Source organism: Clarias gariepinus, chromosome 14, assembly GCF_024256425.1.
Source record: "Clarias gariepinus isolate MV-2021 ecotype Netherlands chromosome 14, CGAR_prim_01v2, whole genome shotgun sequence".
Classification (NCBI taxonomy): Eukaryota; Metazoa; Chordata; class Actinopteri; order Siluriformes; family Clariidae; genus Clarias; species Clarias gariepinus.
The window spans coordinates 26,520,084-26,535,672 of record NC_071113.1 but is presented as its reverse complement, the minus strand read 5'-3'; the positions used below and the strand labels follow the sequence as shown (position 1 = coordinate 26,535,672).

The 15,589-nt window shown below is 39.8% G+C and overlaps 1 protein-coding gene across 1 annotated transcript in view; it reads left to right on the top strand.

The window, feature by feature from the left end:
- The window catches only part of LOC128541714 (protoheme IX farnesyltransferase, mitochondrial), a 47,592-nt gene that overhangs the window by 20,825 nt on the left and 11,178 nt on the right, over positions 1–15,589 (top strand). The window lies entirely within an intron of this gene.

The window sequence follows — 15,589 nt, the reverse complement described above, 5'->3', positions numbered from 1 at the left end:
AAACCTCTATTTATGAAGACCATTTTAGCCCAAGGTCTTTGTTCATGACAACAAACTTTGAAGCTTTGCAATTGCATATTTTCTTGTCAACCCTAAAATGAGGTGACACGTACTGTTGTGTCTTTAAAAGCATTCTTTCTCAAGCCTCTTTGCGTGTGCACTGTTAGTAACTCCCGCCTGAAAGTCTAGGCAAAGCTCGAGCACTACACTTAAGGGCTGAGTTGTTTGTGAGTCTTCCCGAAGCTAAATGGGAGGGGGGAAAGCATCGCTCAGCCTTTGGGCTTTTTCCTCCCAAACAGTGTTAGCAAGCTGTTAGAGGTTTCATAAGTGTGTGTTTTTTTTTTTTTTCTTTTCTTTCTTTCTCTTTACATTACATTTACGGCATCATTTGGCAGACTTGAACTTTTTTTAGGTTAGTTATTTTAAACTTTTCCAGTCAAGCTGATTACGTTATGGCAGTCTTGATGGCAAAGTTTTTAGGAGTGTCTTAACAAAACCACACTTCGTTATTTTGGAATTCAACATTCTAGGGTTATATTTAATTGTTTTTTTAGTCTTAGAAACGTCTTTGAAAATCATAGGGACTTTTAGTTTTTGTACAGACTTAGTTATACATGGTCATTTTATTACTTCAAAACATTTTAAAACATTTCTGATTTATTAACATTAGTATTCCAGCAAAAAAAAATGGTAATCGTACATGAAAATATCTGTACATGAAAATATTATTTTAAAAAACTGCATATTATATAAAAGACCACTGTTCCGACAAAAACAGAAAATAAAAAGGAAGCTCAATAAAAATTAAAATAAGCAGGTGCGACAAAGTGCTGAAAAGGACTGTGGCTGATTCTGCGGGATATTCAGCAAAATTAAGCAGCTCATTTCCTTATAAAACTGCACTAATCATACCTGAGACTGTTATTTTAAGCAAAGGCTTGTCATACCAATTATTGACTTTGCTTTATTAATTATTGTTTACTGATTTTTATAGTGAGTTCTTTTTCTTCTTTAAGAAACTTTGACATCCTTACTCTATAGCAGTTAAGACTTTTGCACAGAACAAAATCTTTATAAAGAATGTTTAAGATTAATCACAATGTCAAATGCAGCAGTTCGTACTGTATATCGTGTATACTGTCTCACACACAGTTTTTTCTGTTTTTGATTGTTGAGATTTTAGTTTTAGGTTGTCTAGGCTGTGTGCGGGTTGTTATGAAGAGTGGTAAAGTCCTGCTCATACCTCCATCCAGCCAGGCTATGAGTGTAGAAGATAAGTCGTAATGTTTATCCAACATCTTTCCTTATAATTTTACATTAGTAAGTGCAGGACATTTGAGGCTTGAGGTATAACACAAATGTCGCTGTTTGGAACAATTTCACTACAGTGGAGGGAAAAAAACATGAAATTTCATTTTATTTATTAGGAATTTAACTTGTAGAAATAGAAACGTGGAAAACCAGCTGTAGTTTCCTGAAAACACATAAAAAATATTAAGCACAACAGCACGACCTCGAGTGTGATATTGCTTAATAAACCAGCTGGTTGGAGCAATCAGGGTTTAGGGAATTAATCTCTATATTCAGGATTTATTAGACAAGCTGGTGGTGGGTCATTTTAAGGGTTGCAAATCACAATTTGAAGTATTACCCATGAGGCTCTGTAATCTTTGTCACCTGTAGCAAAAACGGCGATAACATCTCAGTGCTATTTAAGACTCTTCCCTCTTGCTTGATGGATATCTAAGATTTTCCTTCTCCGCTAAAAGATTAGGAAAGCTCTGGACTTTCCGATGTTTTTCCACTCAGCTCTGTGTAATACTTCTGATGAAGTGTAACGAGCTCTTAATACTTAAGACCATCACTCGTGATCATTTGTTTTCTAATATTTACAACGTTGCATTTTTTTTTTCCTCCCCTTTTCTCCCCACAGCTATAATTGAAGAACATGCTAACACTTTAATCAGACGCCCACCGCTGTCACTAATGTTCACGGCGCTTTTTGGCGTCACTACAGTGGACTCCAGATGAAAAATCCCCGTCTTGATGGTTTAGAATTATTATCTGATTAAACTGGAAAAAAAACGAACTCGTCTATAATGTTCTCTGTGGTTTTTAGTTTGTGTACTGTGACGGCTTTTGGCCAGAGCACTCGGACTTTCTTAGCCATCCTGGAACGGTGTAGTAACTTATTATTGTGCGTGTTAAATATATGAAAGCCAGAAAAACAGCAAAACGTGTCATCTTGAACGCGACTTTGGGCGTGACTCGGCCGAATGGTACTGAACCATTATTGTCTTGGCAGGTCAGGAAGTAAGCTTTAGAAATGCAATCCAATAGTTCGTCAGATTAACACCGCTTAGTGTTGTGTCACAGTGATCATAGTGTTTCTTTGTGCGTCGGATACGCAACGTAAACTTGATACGGCTCAACACCAGGCCGTGACCTTGTCATATACGCGTCTGGGCTATACGCTTTCCAGACCTCGGCCTCTCCTGTTCCTGCGTTCTTCAGAAGTCGCACTCCTCCCTCACTTATTGGGATTAAAAGATGACGGGAGTCAGGGGCAGGCGTATCCTGTGTAGGAAGCGGAAGCACTTTGTTAGCGGCGCGTCCTTTGTTGTGGAAATGCGGGTGGCAGTGATCGATGGTGGCCGTGCCTTTTGTGCGCCGTGGAACAGCTGCTCTTCTTGCCAACAGCTCAGCAGAGCCGAGTAGAAGCGCAGGGACGATTTGGCCGATCAAAAAGCAGCAGTTTGGGAAATCATTACAGTTAATGTTTTTCATCCAGGTTTTGTTCTTTAGTGGATCTGAAGCTCATTTTTCCTCACCTGCACTGAGAAGTGACATCCATTTTTCCTCTTAGTTCCTCTTAGTTTTTCATCTCACCTGGTGACTGATTTTCTTCATGGTTATGAAAATTCCTGAGATCAAAGTAGCCAGCACTACTCGTCTCCACAGCGTTTGAAGCCTCTTTTTGTCTTGATGTGATGTTTTTAGTAAATCAGGTGTATATGCACAGCTGTCTTGAACTTTGGTTCAGGTGTTCTGCAGTTACTGGATTATGATAAAAGGAGTTCAAGTGTAATGAGGTGAAACTTCTTCAAGTCTGTCCTCTGCTGAACATTTATTTTGCTGCAAGTCTGAAGGCTGAAGTTTTTTTTTACTTTTTCTTTACCCTTATTTTTTTGCATCATTGGGCAAATATTAAATATTGCAGTTATGCATGGGAAGTTTTTTTTTTTTCGTATAAAACACATCCCACATTATTTTTATCCCACTTTTATTATTTTCCCGCAGCACATCACAATATGGTTTTACATATCAGTTGCTGCACAATTTCAGTAATTGCATAAAAATAATTTAATCACACAAAAAGATGCAATTTATTATAGGTATATTATGTTTGAATACAAATCATGTTTAATATTATATATATAATATTAATATATATCACAGTTTGAGATAATTAATGCAACTGCATTGTTTTTGTTTTTTATCTTAAAAGTGATTTCTTCATCAAAGCATGCAACCTTAGTTTTTAATTTATACACACGTAAACGGTCAGCCAAAAAAAATGTATATACATTTTTTGAAAAGAAAAACTTGTACTGTATAAATATTTTAATACTAAATTTAAGGCTGTATGTCATATTACCAGAGTAAATACAAAATACAGTTTTTAAATAAACCTTTTTCCCTTTTTTTTTTATTAAAGGCGGAGAAAAACTCTCCAAACGTGTCCGTCCCTGTGGTTGATTTTTGAAAAGCTAAATTAAATTTCACTTGCCAGAACAAGGTGTGATTAGTGTCAGACCAGTTGAATCAAAAATCATTTAAATAGAATCTTAGTTACCTCACTGGTAACCTTAATATATCTGTGTGTATATGTATGTACGTGTGTGTACTGTATGTATGTATCTTGTCTTTATTTTGTTAATTGTTAGTCTAAGACTGAATGCTCTTGGTTTAATACAACACACCTATAATATACTGTATTCTGTTTAAGAAATGATCGAGCCATTTATTTAAAAAGTGTACTGAAGCATGTTGTGGTCTGTAACACTAGGTGGGGATCATTTTATTTATTTATTTATTTATTTGTTTATTTAAATCCTTGCTTTATTTAAGTTGATGTATTGAAGTATTCCACATGCTACTTCTCATCCAGTCTTGCATTCTTTCTGGCCAATCAGGTCATTCCCTCATCTCATCTCGGCTTGTCTGTATCCGTCATACGTTCTGACAGGAAACCGTTTTGCTCCTTTTTACGGGCAGATGGTTGACCGCTTACTCCGAGGACCCGGTGGAGGAGCTAACAGGGCCGCGCTCGAGCGAGAGATGAGGAAAAATGAGCATGGGGGCTCTCTGAGTCCCAGCACACGGAGGGAAAGGGAACACACAATGACGGGAAACTCTTAACACGTCCGAAGCCTTTTTCGAACCTGCGCCGACTCCATCTGTCGCCGCTCGTGCTTTGTTGTATTACTTTACAAAGTAAATTGCTAAAAATACAAATTCTACAGTTTTACAAGCCCTCGAAGCGGATGCGAGTCCTCTGCGTCACGTACGTGTAGTGTAGGTTAATGTGAGGTCCCCACTGGAGCAGCCTTCACATCTTTAACCAGGCCCGTACCTCATCCATTAGCACGCAGCTAATAATAGGGTAGGGGACCACAAGGTCTGCAGCTCAGAAGCCTGTTATATGGATTGGAGGAACCACAATTAGAGCATGCTGTATAATTGCTGGCTTAATGCTGGACAGGATGAAGGGGGAGTCTCCTCCTTTTTATTCCACGGAGCCTTTTCTTTCCTTTAGTCATCTTATTGCGAGGGCACTCTGCTCTGCTCAACTCTGCTGAAGAATTAATGGACATGCACATCTGTAACCTGGTGGTACTTTGGGCTTGCCTTGCACACCTTAAAAGATAAATAAATAAATAAATTACCCTGTCGCCCTCAATCACCAGCTACCCAGCCTGCTTTGTGGCAGACACCAACAGGGATTTGTCTTTGAAGATGTCTTTTCCTGCTATCTCTCGTCTTTGTCCCGTCTGCCGCGTGTTTGTGTATGTTATCAGTCTGCTGCGCCGAGCACGCAGGTGGCCTACAGACACGACCGGAGTGAATTGGTAGTCTGATTACGGAATGCAAACTCGTGACAGGGCCTTGGACCTGAACCATCCTTTTGTGGTCGTTTAGAAAAAGTGCGATACGATTTTGCAGAAAAAGCAGCAGGTCCTGACCCGTGTCCCAGCATGTTCTAAAAACAGCAGATAAAGAACGGAAAGGGGTGAATAAAAGAGTAAGATTACACATTGAGAGTAACATTTTGCAGTGCGAAAATTAGCAGGGTGCTGGATTGCTGATTAAAAAACGAAAGAAAAGTAAAGTGGTTCCATCAGGAGCCTCTCGTGTGAACGCGGCACACGTTAGCAGCACAAACTGAAAAAATGCACTGATAAGAACAACCATCCTCGTTTAAATAATCCATAAATAAGATGTCTAAACGTAAATATTTGTATTTTTTCGCTGAATTTCAACATGCATCCTGACGATCGGACCGTTACAGGGTCTCCGTTTACTTTTAGGCTCTTTTGTAGCGCTCCTCTCAAACAACCTCCTTTCTATGATTTCAGAGCGCTATCTTCAAAAGACCACACTTCGACTTCTCCTGAGCTTTTTTTTTTTTTTTTTCTGTCCACAGCTGCAATATCCCAATATTATCTAAACATGCGTGCTTACTCATCACGTTCTCTCCACGGGTGCTGAAATGAGACGGCTTCTCCTATACAACGAATCGAGCTTTCAGCTTCCTACTTCCATTTCCACCACTTTTATAAGCACTCTGATCTCCGACCACATCCTCGTCGCCTAGCCGTCAGATTCATAACGGGAAGTGGGACCGCATATTTAGCTTATCCGTCGAAACCCCGGGCGTGAACTTGCACTGTGTACACAGCCATAACGCTTATCTGGAAGTGGTTCGGAATGTTCTCATTAAAAACGAGCACACTTATCAGAGTCGGTCACACACAGCTCGGGTTTTTTTCGCAGCTCGGAATTTGTCAGTTTAGCACAATGGATGTGTTTACCTTGAGAGTGAAAATAATGATATCACCTAATTGGCGTCTGTGTTTTGTTTGAGAGAGCGGTGGAACGGTGATTCATGCGACTCTTGGGAAAGAGCTCGGTATACACATTGCTTGTACAAGTCTCTCTTGTGGCCCTTGAAGAACTCTATTATACTCTAAGAATGAGTAATGTTCTGAAAATCCTTGGTTTAAAGGCTGTCGTTTTACCCACAATGCTGTTCAATTACCTTCTAATAGTGAACGGTGCCAGTAAGATGTCGACTCAAAGACTGATGCATTAGTGCTCGAGTTCTCATCTCTACACTTTGCATAACCGGGTCAGTTTCCAAGGCTTTAACTTTACCGACCTACAAAACATCACGCACATCATCTCTTGGATTGCTGGCTAGCCGAGTAGAGTCATAGCTGGATCATAGTTCAGCATTATACACTGCCTCAAATTATTGGGCTGCATCAAGCAAGGAAAACATGTAAGGAGATTTAAAGTTACTCAAACTGGGTAAAGAACCCTTCAACACATTATCAACCTTGGAAGGATGGTGCTGAATCGTCAACGTCTTGGAAGTAATGTGATCGGAAAAAACATCCTGAATGGAGATTCAATTAAACACTTTGAAGTTGCATAGTAAAACAATCTAAATACAGAACCATAGCTGTGTTTTAATAGTGAAAGTTAAAGCATTTCCATAATCGCACTGTGATAAGAACTCTCAGGATTGGGACGAAACAGCTGTGTGTCCATAAGAAAACCACATATTAGTGGGACCAATCAGAAAAAAGCCTTGAATTTGCTAGAGAGCGTAAAGATTGGACTTTGGAGCAAAGGAAAAAGGTTATGTGATCTGATGAGCCTAAATTGACCCTTTTCCTGAGCGATGTCAGGGTCAGAAGGTACGCGCATAAAAGCGATGCACCCATCATGCATAGTGTCCACTTTGCAAGCCTCTGAAAACCACAGTTTTACACCAGATGCCCGTTCTGACACAACCCTCCCATTTTTCTAACCGAGGTTGTTACCATCACTGAATGCAGTGGCTAAGTATTATGATTTATGGCAACCCACCAGCGGCGGAGCAACATCAAAGATATCCTTTCAATGTGTTATATTAGTGCAGCATACAGCTTTTTACAGGAAAAGTTCAGAAGAAATTTGATACTACTAAGCAAATTGGTGCCGCTACCATGTTTCAAACTCCACTATATGGGCTATCTTGACGTTCCGCACAGTTCCTGCTCAAACACTTCCATTTCAACTCAGGAATGCATTCAATAAGCTAATCATTTGAACCTGAAGTGTTTAGATAACTTAAATATGCTGGACAGGGGGGTTACTCTAGAACCAGGTTTAAGAACCTGTGCTATAACCGACCCTTACAAAGCATGACCTTTGTTCAAGGATCAATGATGTAATTCATTAATCCCACTTAGAGATGTAGATATGAGACTTGTCAGACTACAAAGTGTATAGATGCATCATGCCTGTCTTGCACTATCTACAGTACCAGCAAACAATCTCGTTGGGAAAAGCAGATCAGGCCATGGACTACACGATGGCCCAAAAGATTTAAGCTGACATCCAGGTTAGGCATGACGAACAGCTTCCCTTCTCCCATGCAAGTCTCCTAACCTTGTGAACCCCATAGCGGCTCCGCTAAGCCTTTGGCTCCAGCTCCCGAAGAACACAGACTGCCCTCATCTATCTTGTGTCGTCATCATGAAGCAAACCTTAATGTTGTCCTTACTGGCTCAAGTCTGGCGGGAAAAAAAACATCGGAACTGGAACCAGATCAAAAAGCAGGGCTGAGAAAATGGGTCATGCTCAGGAATGTGTTGTTGAGTACATGAGGTTGAAGAGCAGGAATAAACCAGAACATGTCAGATCAGTGAAATACACATTTCCGATATAATTTCTACCTTTAATAGCTATTGTTTAGCTTAAAACATTCGTTCTACGATGCTAATCACAGCTGATCTCTGGTGACGGCTACATACATCGATTAGCAACGACTCACTAATAGCATGTTCCTGGACACCAGTAATTGGCTTATTAACACGTTGGATGTTTAGCACATCACCCTAACCATTAATCAGGCGTGTCGGCATGCAAGCTGACCCTCTGCCAGGTTGTTTACAGCCGAATGCTCCCAGGCTCCAGGGAAAACTATGAGTAAACAATCGAATGGTCAGAAGCGCTGGGAGAAGGTGAGACTGTGGGACATCCTCTGACTCCTAGTCTGCAAGGGTTGTTGGGAGTACTGATAATGTCCCATTAGTTTTTTTTGTTCAACATATAAATTAGAATTCTAACATATGCTGACCCTTTTGTTTTCTTTGCAGTATCTTTTCCTTAGGGTCAATCTGGACTCATCAGACCACATGACCTTATGCTGCCTAACAAATTTAAGTGTTTTTTTCCCCCACGATGAGTCTCACTAACAAGTGGACGGTTCAGCTCTATTCTTCCAGGTTTTTTTCCCCAGGATTTGATCATTTAACTTTACCTAGTTCAATTCATTTAAAGTCTCCCTAGTTGTTTTCTTTGCTTTACGCAGCCCAATAATTGGACCCTTCAGAAACGGCAACCTTTTTCTAAATTTATAAAATTTTTCTTTATTTTGTGGTCAGGCAGTGTATAATATTTACTCTTCTTCACCCACAGAGTTTCTTGTGTGATGAACTCCAATCTGGTGCCATGGTTCCTGTGCTGTAAAAGTCTCTCAGGCTTGCTTGTTTCACTCTTACGTCTAGATGAGCAGGATCTTGCTGCCAGCTGTCTGCTGTGAACCCTTGAAACACTTTGGGAAAGTGTTTTGTTTGTTACCCTCGAAACTCCAGACACCGCTCCACGCACCTGGATTTTGATTGGTTGCAGCTCCAGATTGTTGATTCTTTTTTTCCTCCTTTTGTTTTAATTTTAAATTCTTGGATCATTTGATGTTGGTTTTGTGTGGTCGGAGAAGTGTTTCCACTGTTGATGTTAAAATCTTTTAGTTCCCAGATCCTGTTGATGCATTCTCTGTTTGCAGGTGGTAAATACACAGTGTTCAACACCGTACACAGTTGTTGTGACCTTTGTGTTTTCGCATCCTTGTGTGGTTTTTCCAAGAAGATAACAACAGAAATGCAGGCTTTCCCATGTGGGCTGCTGTACCTGATCTAGTGCGACCTAAGATCTGGTAGATTCTCTTAGAATCCCATAAATGATTGATTTTTTTTTCTTTCTTTCTTTGTGTAGCAATTTTTTCCCCCCTGTAATTGATGTATTTGATGTGAAAAAAAAACAGTAAATGAATACCAGTCTGCGTATGTGCTTGCATTGTGTACAGGCTGCGCGGCCGTTCTGCAGCATGCGCTTTGATATTCTTTACTTTGCGTGTATGAGCGCAATTGAAAGCAGAATAAGTCTCGGCTTGGCTCACACTTGTCACATTGATCAATCAGCTTTTCATCAAGCTGACGGCTCCGCCGCATATGCACACACACTTGTTTCCTTTCGAACTTGCAGAAAGTCAATAAGATAAATGAACTTCACCGCTTCGTCTCCAGCTTTAGTAAATATCATATTCTTATACGCTTAAAAAAAAATGACCAGTCCTTAGCTCAAGGCCTTGCCGCTGGGAGAACCGTGTATATGTGTAACAGCTTTGAAGGGAAGCGACAGAAAGTCTGAGTGAGTGATGATCCGAACCAGATGATCCATAGACTTGAATGATTGAAGGCATAAATGAGAATGGACAAAGTCAGAGGACTCGATGCCAGGATGCTTAGAGACTCTGTGAGGCTGCGAAAACGGACAAATTTTTGAGCAGCTGTTTTTCTTGCATCTCGTCTCTATGGTGGAGTCGTTTTTATTTAAAAGTTTCATAAATTTGCTTTTCTGTGGGTTTTTGTCGCATTTTCATTTGCTGCCAGCCAACAGTCATAACACTTTAACATGTTTTCTTTTTTTCCCAGTTTTTCTGATTTATTGTTTAAATGTTGAACTTCCTCTAATCTTAAAGTTTATTCATCAATCAATTAGGTTTGTGAACCCATTCTGAACCAAAGTCTTTCAATCTTTGTAATAAAATATAGCTTGTCTGTAGATCTTAATTCAATTCGTATGTAATATTCAATCATGAATAAGATTTTTAAAAAATTCCTTTTTAAAAAGTTATTCATTTAATTATATTTTAGTGTATTGTTTGAACAAAGGAGTATGGGCGGTTTACCCGAATTTCATCCAAATATTTGAGTCCACACCCAGGACTGATCTGGGTCCATTATGTGGGTTGCTTTCATGTAGAATAAAAGACCCATCAGATCAATTGCACGCTTCAGTACGTGACTCTTTTTATTTCATATTAAGCAGTGAAGAATAGCTGTGTTTGGATGCATGGCACGTTATCATGCGAGAATTCAATAAAACGTGTAGAAGTTTTACTTGAATAACAGTTAAGGTGAATTAAGGGTAAGATGTTCTGATATGATACAAACTTTCCCATTCCTCTGTGTCCATAAAATAACCGCTTCATTGCACTTTTCGATTCCTTACATGTTAACATTTCTTATAGCCCGAGTCCAGACGATTATACGTAGAAATAGTGGAACTTTCTTGTCTATTCAGAAAATGCTGATGTGTTTCCTATCATCTGTCTGTCTCACAATCTCCCTATGACTTACTGTAAATGTTGATGACTGTTTTTTCTGATGTACAGTGAGGTCAAGAAGTATTTGATCACCTTGTTATTTTGCAAGTTTTCTTACTTAGAAATCATGGAGGGGTCTACAATTTTCAGCATAGGTGCTTTCCAGGTGTGCTGGAAAGGGGTACGGAGCAATTGCCAAGCTGCTTGGTGAAAAAAGAACAACTGTTGGAGCAATTGTCAGAAAATGGAAGAGGCTAATGATGACTGTCAATGTCCCTCGGACGGAAGATCTCTCCTCGTGGGGTATCAATGATGCTAAGAATGGTGAAGAATCAGCCCAGAACTACACAGGAGGAGCTGGTCAATGCCGTAAAGAGAGCTGGGACCATCGTTTCCAAGGCTACCATCAGTAATACACTAAGACGTCATGGTTTAAAATCTTGCATCGCACGGAAGGTTCCCCTGCTTAAGTCAGCCCATGTCCAGGCCCAGCTGAAATTTGCCAGAGACCATCTGGATGATCCAAAGGAGTCATGGGAGAAAGTCCTGTGGTCTTAATTTTTTGGTCTTAACTCCATTCGCCGTGTTTGGAGAAAGAAGAATGATGAGTATCATCCCAATAATACCATACCTACAGTGAAGCATGGGGCTGGAAGCATCATGCTCTGGGGGTGTTTTTTCTGCACAGGGTACAGGACGACGGCACTATATAAAGGAGAGGATGAACGGGGCCATGTATTGTGACATATTGGGCAAAAACCTCCTTCCCTCAGTCAGAACATTAAAGATGAGTCGTGGCTGGGTCTTTCAACATGACAATGACCCAAAGCACACAGCTAGGAAAACCAAGGAGTGGTTCCGCATATTAAGGTTCTGGAGTGGCCTATCCAGTCTCCAGACCTAAATCCAATAGAAAATCTTTGGAGGGAGATGAAACTCCGTGTTGCTTAGCGACAGCCCCGAAACCTGACAGATCTAGAGAAGAACTGTATGGAGGAGTGGGCCAAAATCCCTTCTGCAGTTTGTTCTGGTGAAGAACTACAGGAACCGTTTGACCTTTAATTGTTAACAAAGGCTTCTGCACCAAATCTAAAAAATCGTGGAAGTAGCTCATGTGTATTGATGCTGTGATACTCCACAGCACAAAAAATAGACGCTCTGGTGATACACCAGATACCAATATTTACAATTATATCTAATAGTTTCAGTGTGAAAGTGAATGTGTAACATGTCCAAAGTCTGGTATATTGTATGTGTGTGCGTGTGGGGGTTGGGGTGGGTGTGGAAGAAATGAGTCGGTCTTACCGGGTTCAATGAATCAGTCCGGGATTACTATGTTGGAAAATGGCTGCCCTGTAAAGCTGTCGCAATGGTGAATATTCTTAATTTCAGGAAAAAATTCTGCATCACTTGGATTCCCCTCGTGATTTTTGAGTTCCAGTTTTACATGCGGAACCACACACACTTTCTCTCGCACGCGTTTAGAGTGTTTTACTTTACAGCAGTGATTCCGTTAGTATGCACTCGCACGAGTGTCATTAATGATGTTCCTGGCTAATTTTTCAGACAAAACAGTCTTTCTGTTAATGTGTGGTGATGTGAAATTCAAATAAGAAAACTTTACTGTGTAATAAAGTCTTATTAGAAGGTTAAAAATCCATTTTCTCCCTCAGCCTCTCTTGTGTGTGTGCGCGCATAAGTTGACCGGTTCATACACTCTCTCTCGGGCAAGAGGACACACACACACACAGACAGACACAGAGAGACAGACACAGAAAACAGAGAGACAGACACAGAAAACAGAGACACAGACACAGAGAGAGACACACACAGACACATAGACACAGAGAGAGAGACATACACACAGAGACAGAGAGAAACACAGGGAGAAACACAGAGACACACACAGACAGCGTAAAACACTTATCTGTCGGGATTTCTTTTTCCTTTTTTTTTAAAGTTAAAATGCAGGCTAATTTGTTTTGTTTTTACTTTATATTTTGTGTTAATTATTTTTATGTATTTATTTTTTGGGGCTGTGGAATGAATAATTTGAGTTTCCATTTTTTCTTATGGGAAAATTTAATTTGGTTTATGAGTTTTTTAAGTTTATGAGCCTGCTTCTGGAATTAATTATGCTCGTAATCCAAGTTTCCACTGTATATCTGTGGCAAAGGTGTACAAGACTTACTTCGCCAGACTTACAAACGAATCCGACTTACGAACGTGCTCCTGGAACAGAACTCTTCATATGTTGGGGACTTTTTGTTTACTCTTTTTGTTGATGATAAACATCTTACGTGCATGATTGTTTGTTCTTCTCCCCGTTCAGAAGACGCATCAAGCGATAATTCCTCATTCATAATTTATTTTATCACTAAACAAGTTGACAATTATTTTTTTCCCCTCACAATGCCATCAGTGCATTCACACCATAGAGGTGAGTCTCCAGCTCCAGCTCCAGTCCTCCTATTTTTTTATTTATCAATGAGGTGTTCTGCTTTCTTTGCTAAACACAACGTTTCTCTGCTGAAACAGGGAGCGATGAGACAACCAATCACTTTTTCTTATAGCTTGCCGTGCAGTGCCAGGAGCAGATAGTTTCCAAGCATGATGCACATTTTCCAGAGTACCAGTAAAACAGCTTTTACACTTCACCAAACATGTACCACACAGTAGAGCAGAAAAAAGTAAGACAAGCGTGGAAGCTTCATACGTTCTCGAGAACCGGCAGTTATGTTAGAGTCAGATGGTCTGTACTTCTTCCCGTACTTAATGCCTTTTGGGTTCGCTAAGCCACCCAGTGCAGATTTATTGCTTTTTCTCAAGTATTTCACATGCTGGTAATACACATGCTTACGTACCATTAGGGCTAGGTCCCGTTTCCAAAACCACCACGGACACATCAGCATTCAGGCTTCAAGCCTTTTTCTCTTTAAGTAAAGACATTATTAGAGTTTGGCCAGCACTCCTGAGGATCAGCCCCGAGCCAGAACTCTCACCCCATTCTTATTTTTCCGACCTCTCGACGTGCTTTGTGACCCAGGAAATAGAGTTAACACCTCGGCCCTCAAAGTGAGCTCCCTCAGCATGGGTCACAGCTGCTGTGGTCCTGCACTATGCTTTTAATGACTGAAAGAATAAAACTGAGACTTTGCAGAGCCTACACTGCACTTTTACACAGCAGATGTTGCACTTTTAGTTTCCCCAAGTCATCTCGGATGACATTGGTCCGTGTTGGACGGTCCTGCCAGAGCCTGTTGAGGGGAAAATGAAAAACCATCAATCTCCCGTGTTACCTCTTGGATGTGATTTGTCATTGTTCCTTTTTTTCCTTTTTTCTTTGAGAAGCATGCAAGTCCTAGTGACCTTTAAATAGGAGAAAAAGATTCCGTCAACAAACTCAAGTGATAACAGCCAGGTTTTTGCTGGTGGCTCTTTTCTCATTTACCATCAACCAGCCATGTCTGACCTCATATTAATGAGAAATTTAAAGAAGAATTAGTTGAGACAGCAAGGTTTAAACTCAGACTCTTAAAATGCAGTGCAACTGTACAGCATTATGGCAGAGACTTCTCCTGAGATCTGTGAGAAGACGATGGTTATGGCACTGATGGCCATATTACTGCTAAACCTTAAATCTAAAGAAGTTGATCCGGTTTTAGTCTAATGTACAGATCAGTAGGAGGAGAGGCATGGACAAACTAAAGGAAATCACTCACTTTAAGTTAAAATCTTTAATCTTTTACAACACAATTTGTGTTACATTGTACTTTTTTGTTCTTGTTAACACACTGCTATTTTAATTTTATTAATTTACATTTACGCTCTTGTTTGAATTCTTTTTCATCCTGGTAACTTTTATAAATATTATATATTTTTGCAGCTATTTTTTTATTCATAATCTTATTACTCTTATTATTAAAAATGTTAAAAATTATGTTTTTAATTTAATTGTACTCTCCAGGGCAATTTATTTCCCTCAGAGAAATCTTTTTTTTTAGGTAACAGGGATTTGAATAAGCTTTTGTTGTCATATCATACCGTGTATGTGACAAATTCCATTTTTTAAAAGAAAAAATTTTTTTTGAGTAACAACATCAGCAGCAACCTCATTTTCCCTCTTGTCTGTTCCAATCAGTCAGCATTTGGTATCAGCAGTATGCGAATCACCAACCTGATCATCTGTCCTTATCTGCACCTGTTTCTCACTGGTTCATGGCTTAAGTTAGATTTTCTTTTATGCTTGAATGATTCATAAGTCACTGTGTGGCTTAACAAACAAAAAACATTCCCCTGAAACGGCTTCTGGGACTGGACTGAAAATGACAAAAAAAAGTCCTTCAGGAAGCCTGGAGAACTATTTCTCAAGACTACATTAAAAGTACAAGAAAGTTTGGCTTCATATGAAGCAACATATGAAGAAATAATTGGGAGGTCAAAACATTTGCACAGTACTGTAATTGTAAAAAGTTCACGTAAAAAAAGAAAATGAGGCAAACCACTTTCTCATGTAAAGTGAATTATTTCTCCTAATACCCTATCCATTTTTTGTAAAAAAAAAAAAAAAAAAGAAAAGTGGGTCTTCTGTTTATTAGTTGTTTTTATGCGAGCCATAGTTCATATTTTCAAGTAATGCACCCTGGGATTCCCTGGTCAAAGTACTCTATCTGTTTTGTTCATTAGGTGTGGACTTGCACACCGAGATTAACTGGTTCCTGACTTCAGACGTCCCATGTGTTTGCATTTTAGCCACACGTTGTGGTTTCCCAGGGGTGGCTTTTAAACAGGCTCCCCAGGAGAAGGCAATAAAACAAAAGGAATAAGTAGTTATTCGTCATAATCGCCCCCTTATGCACTACAGAC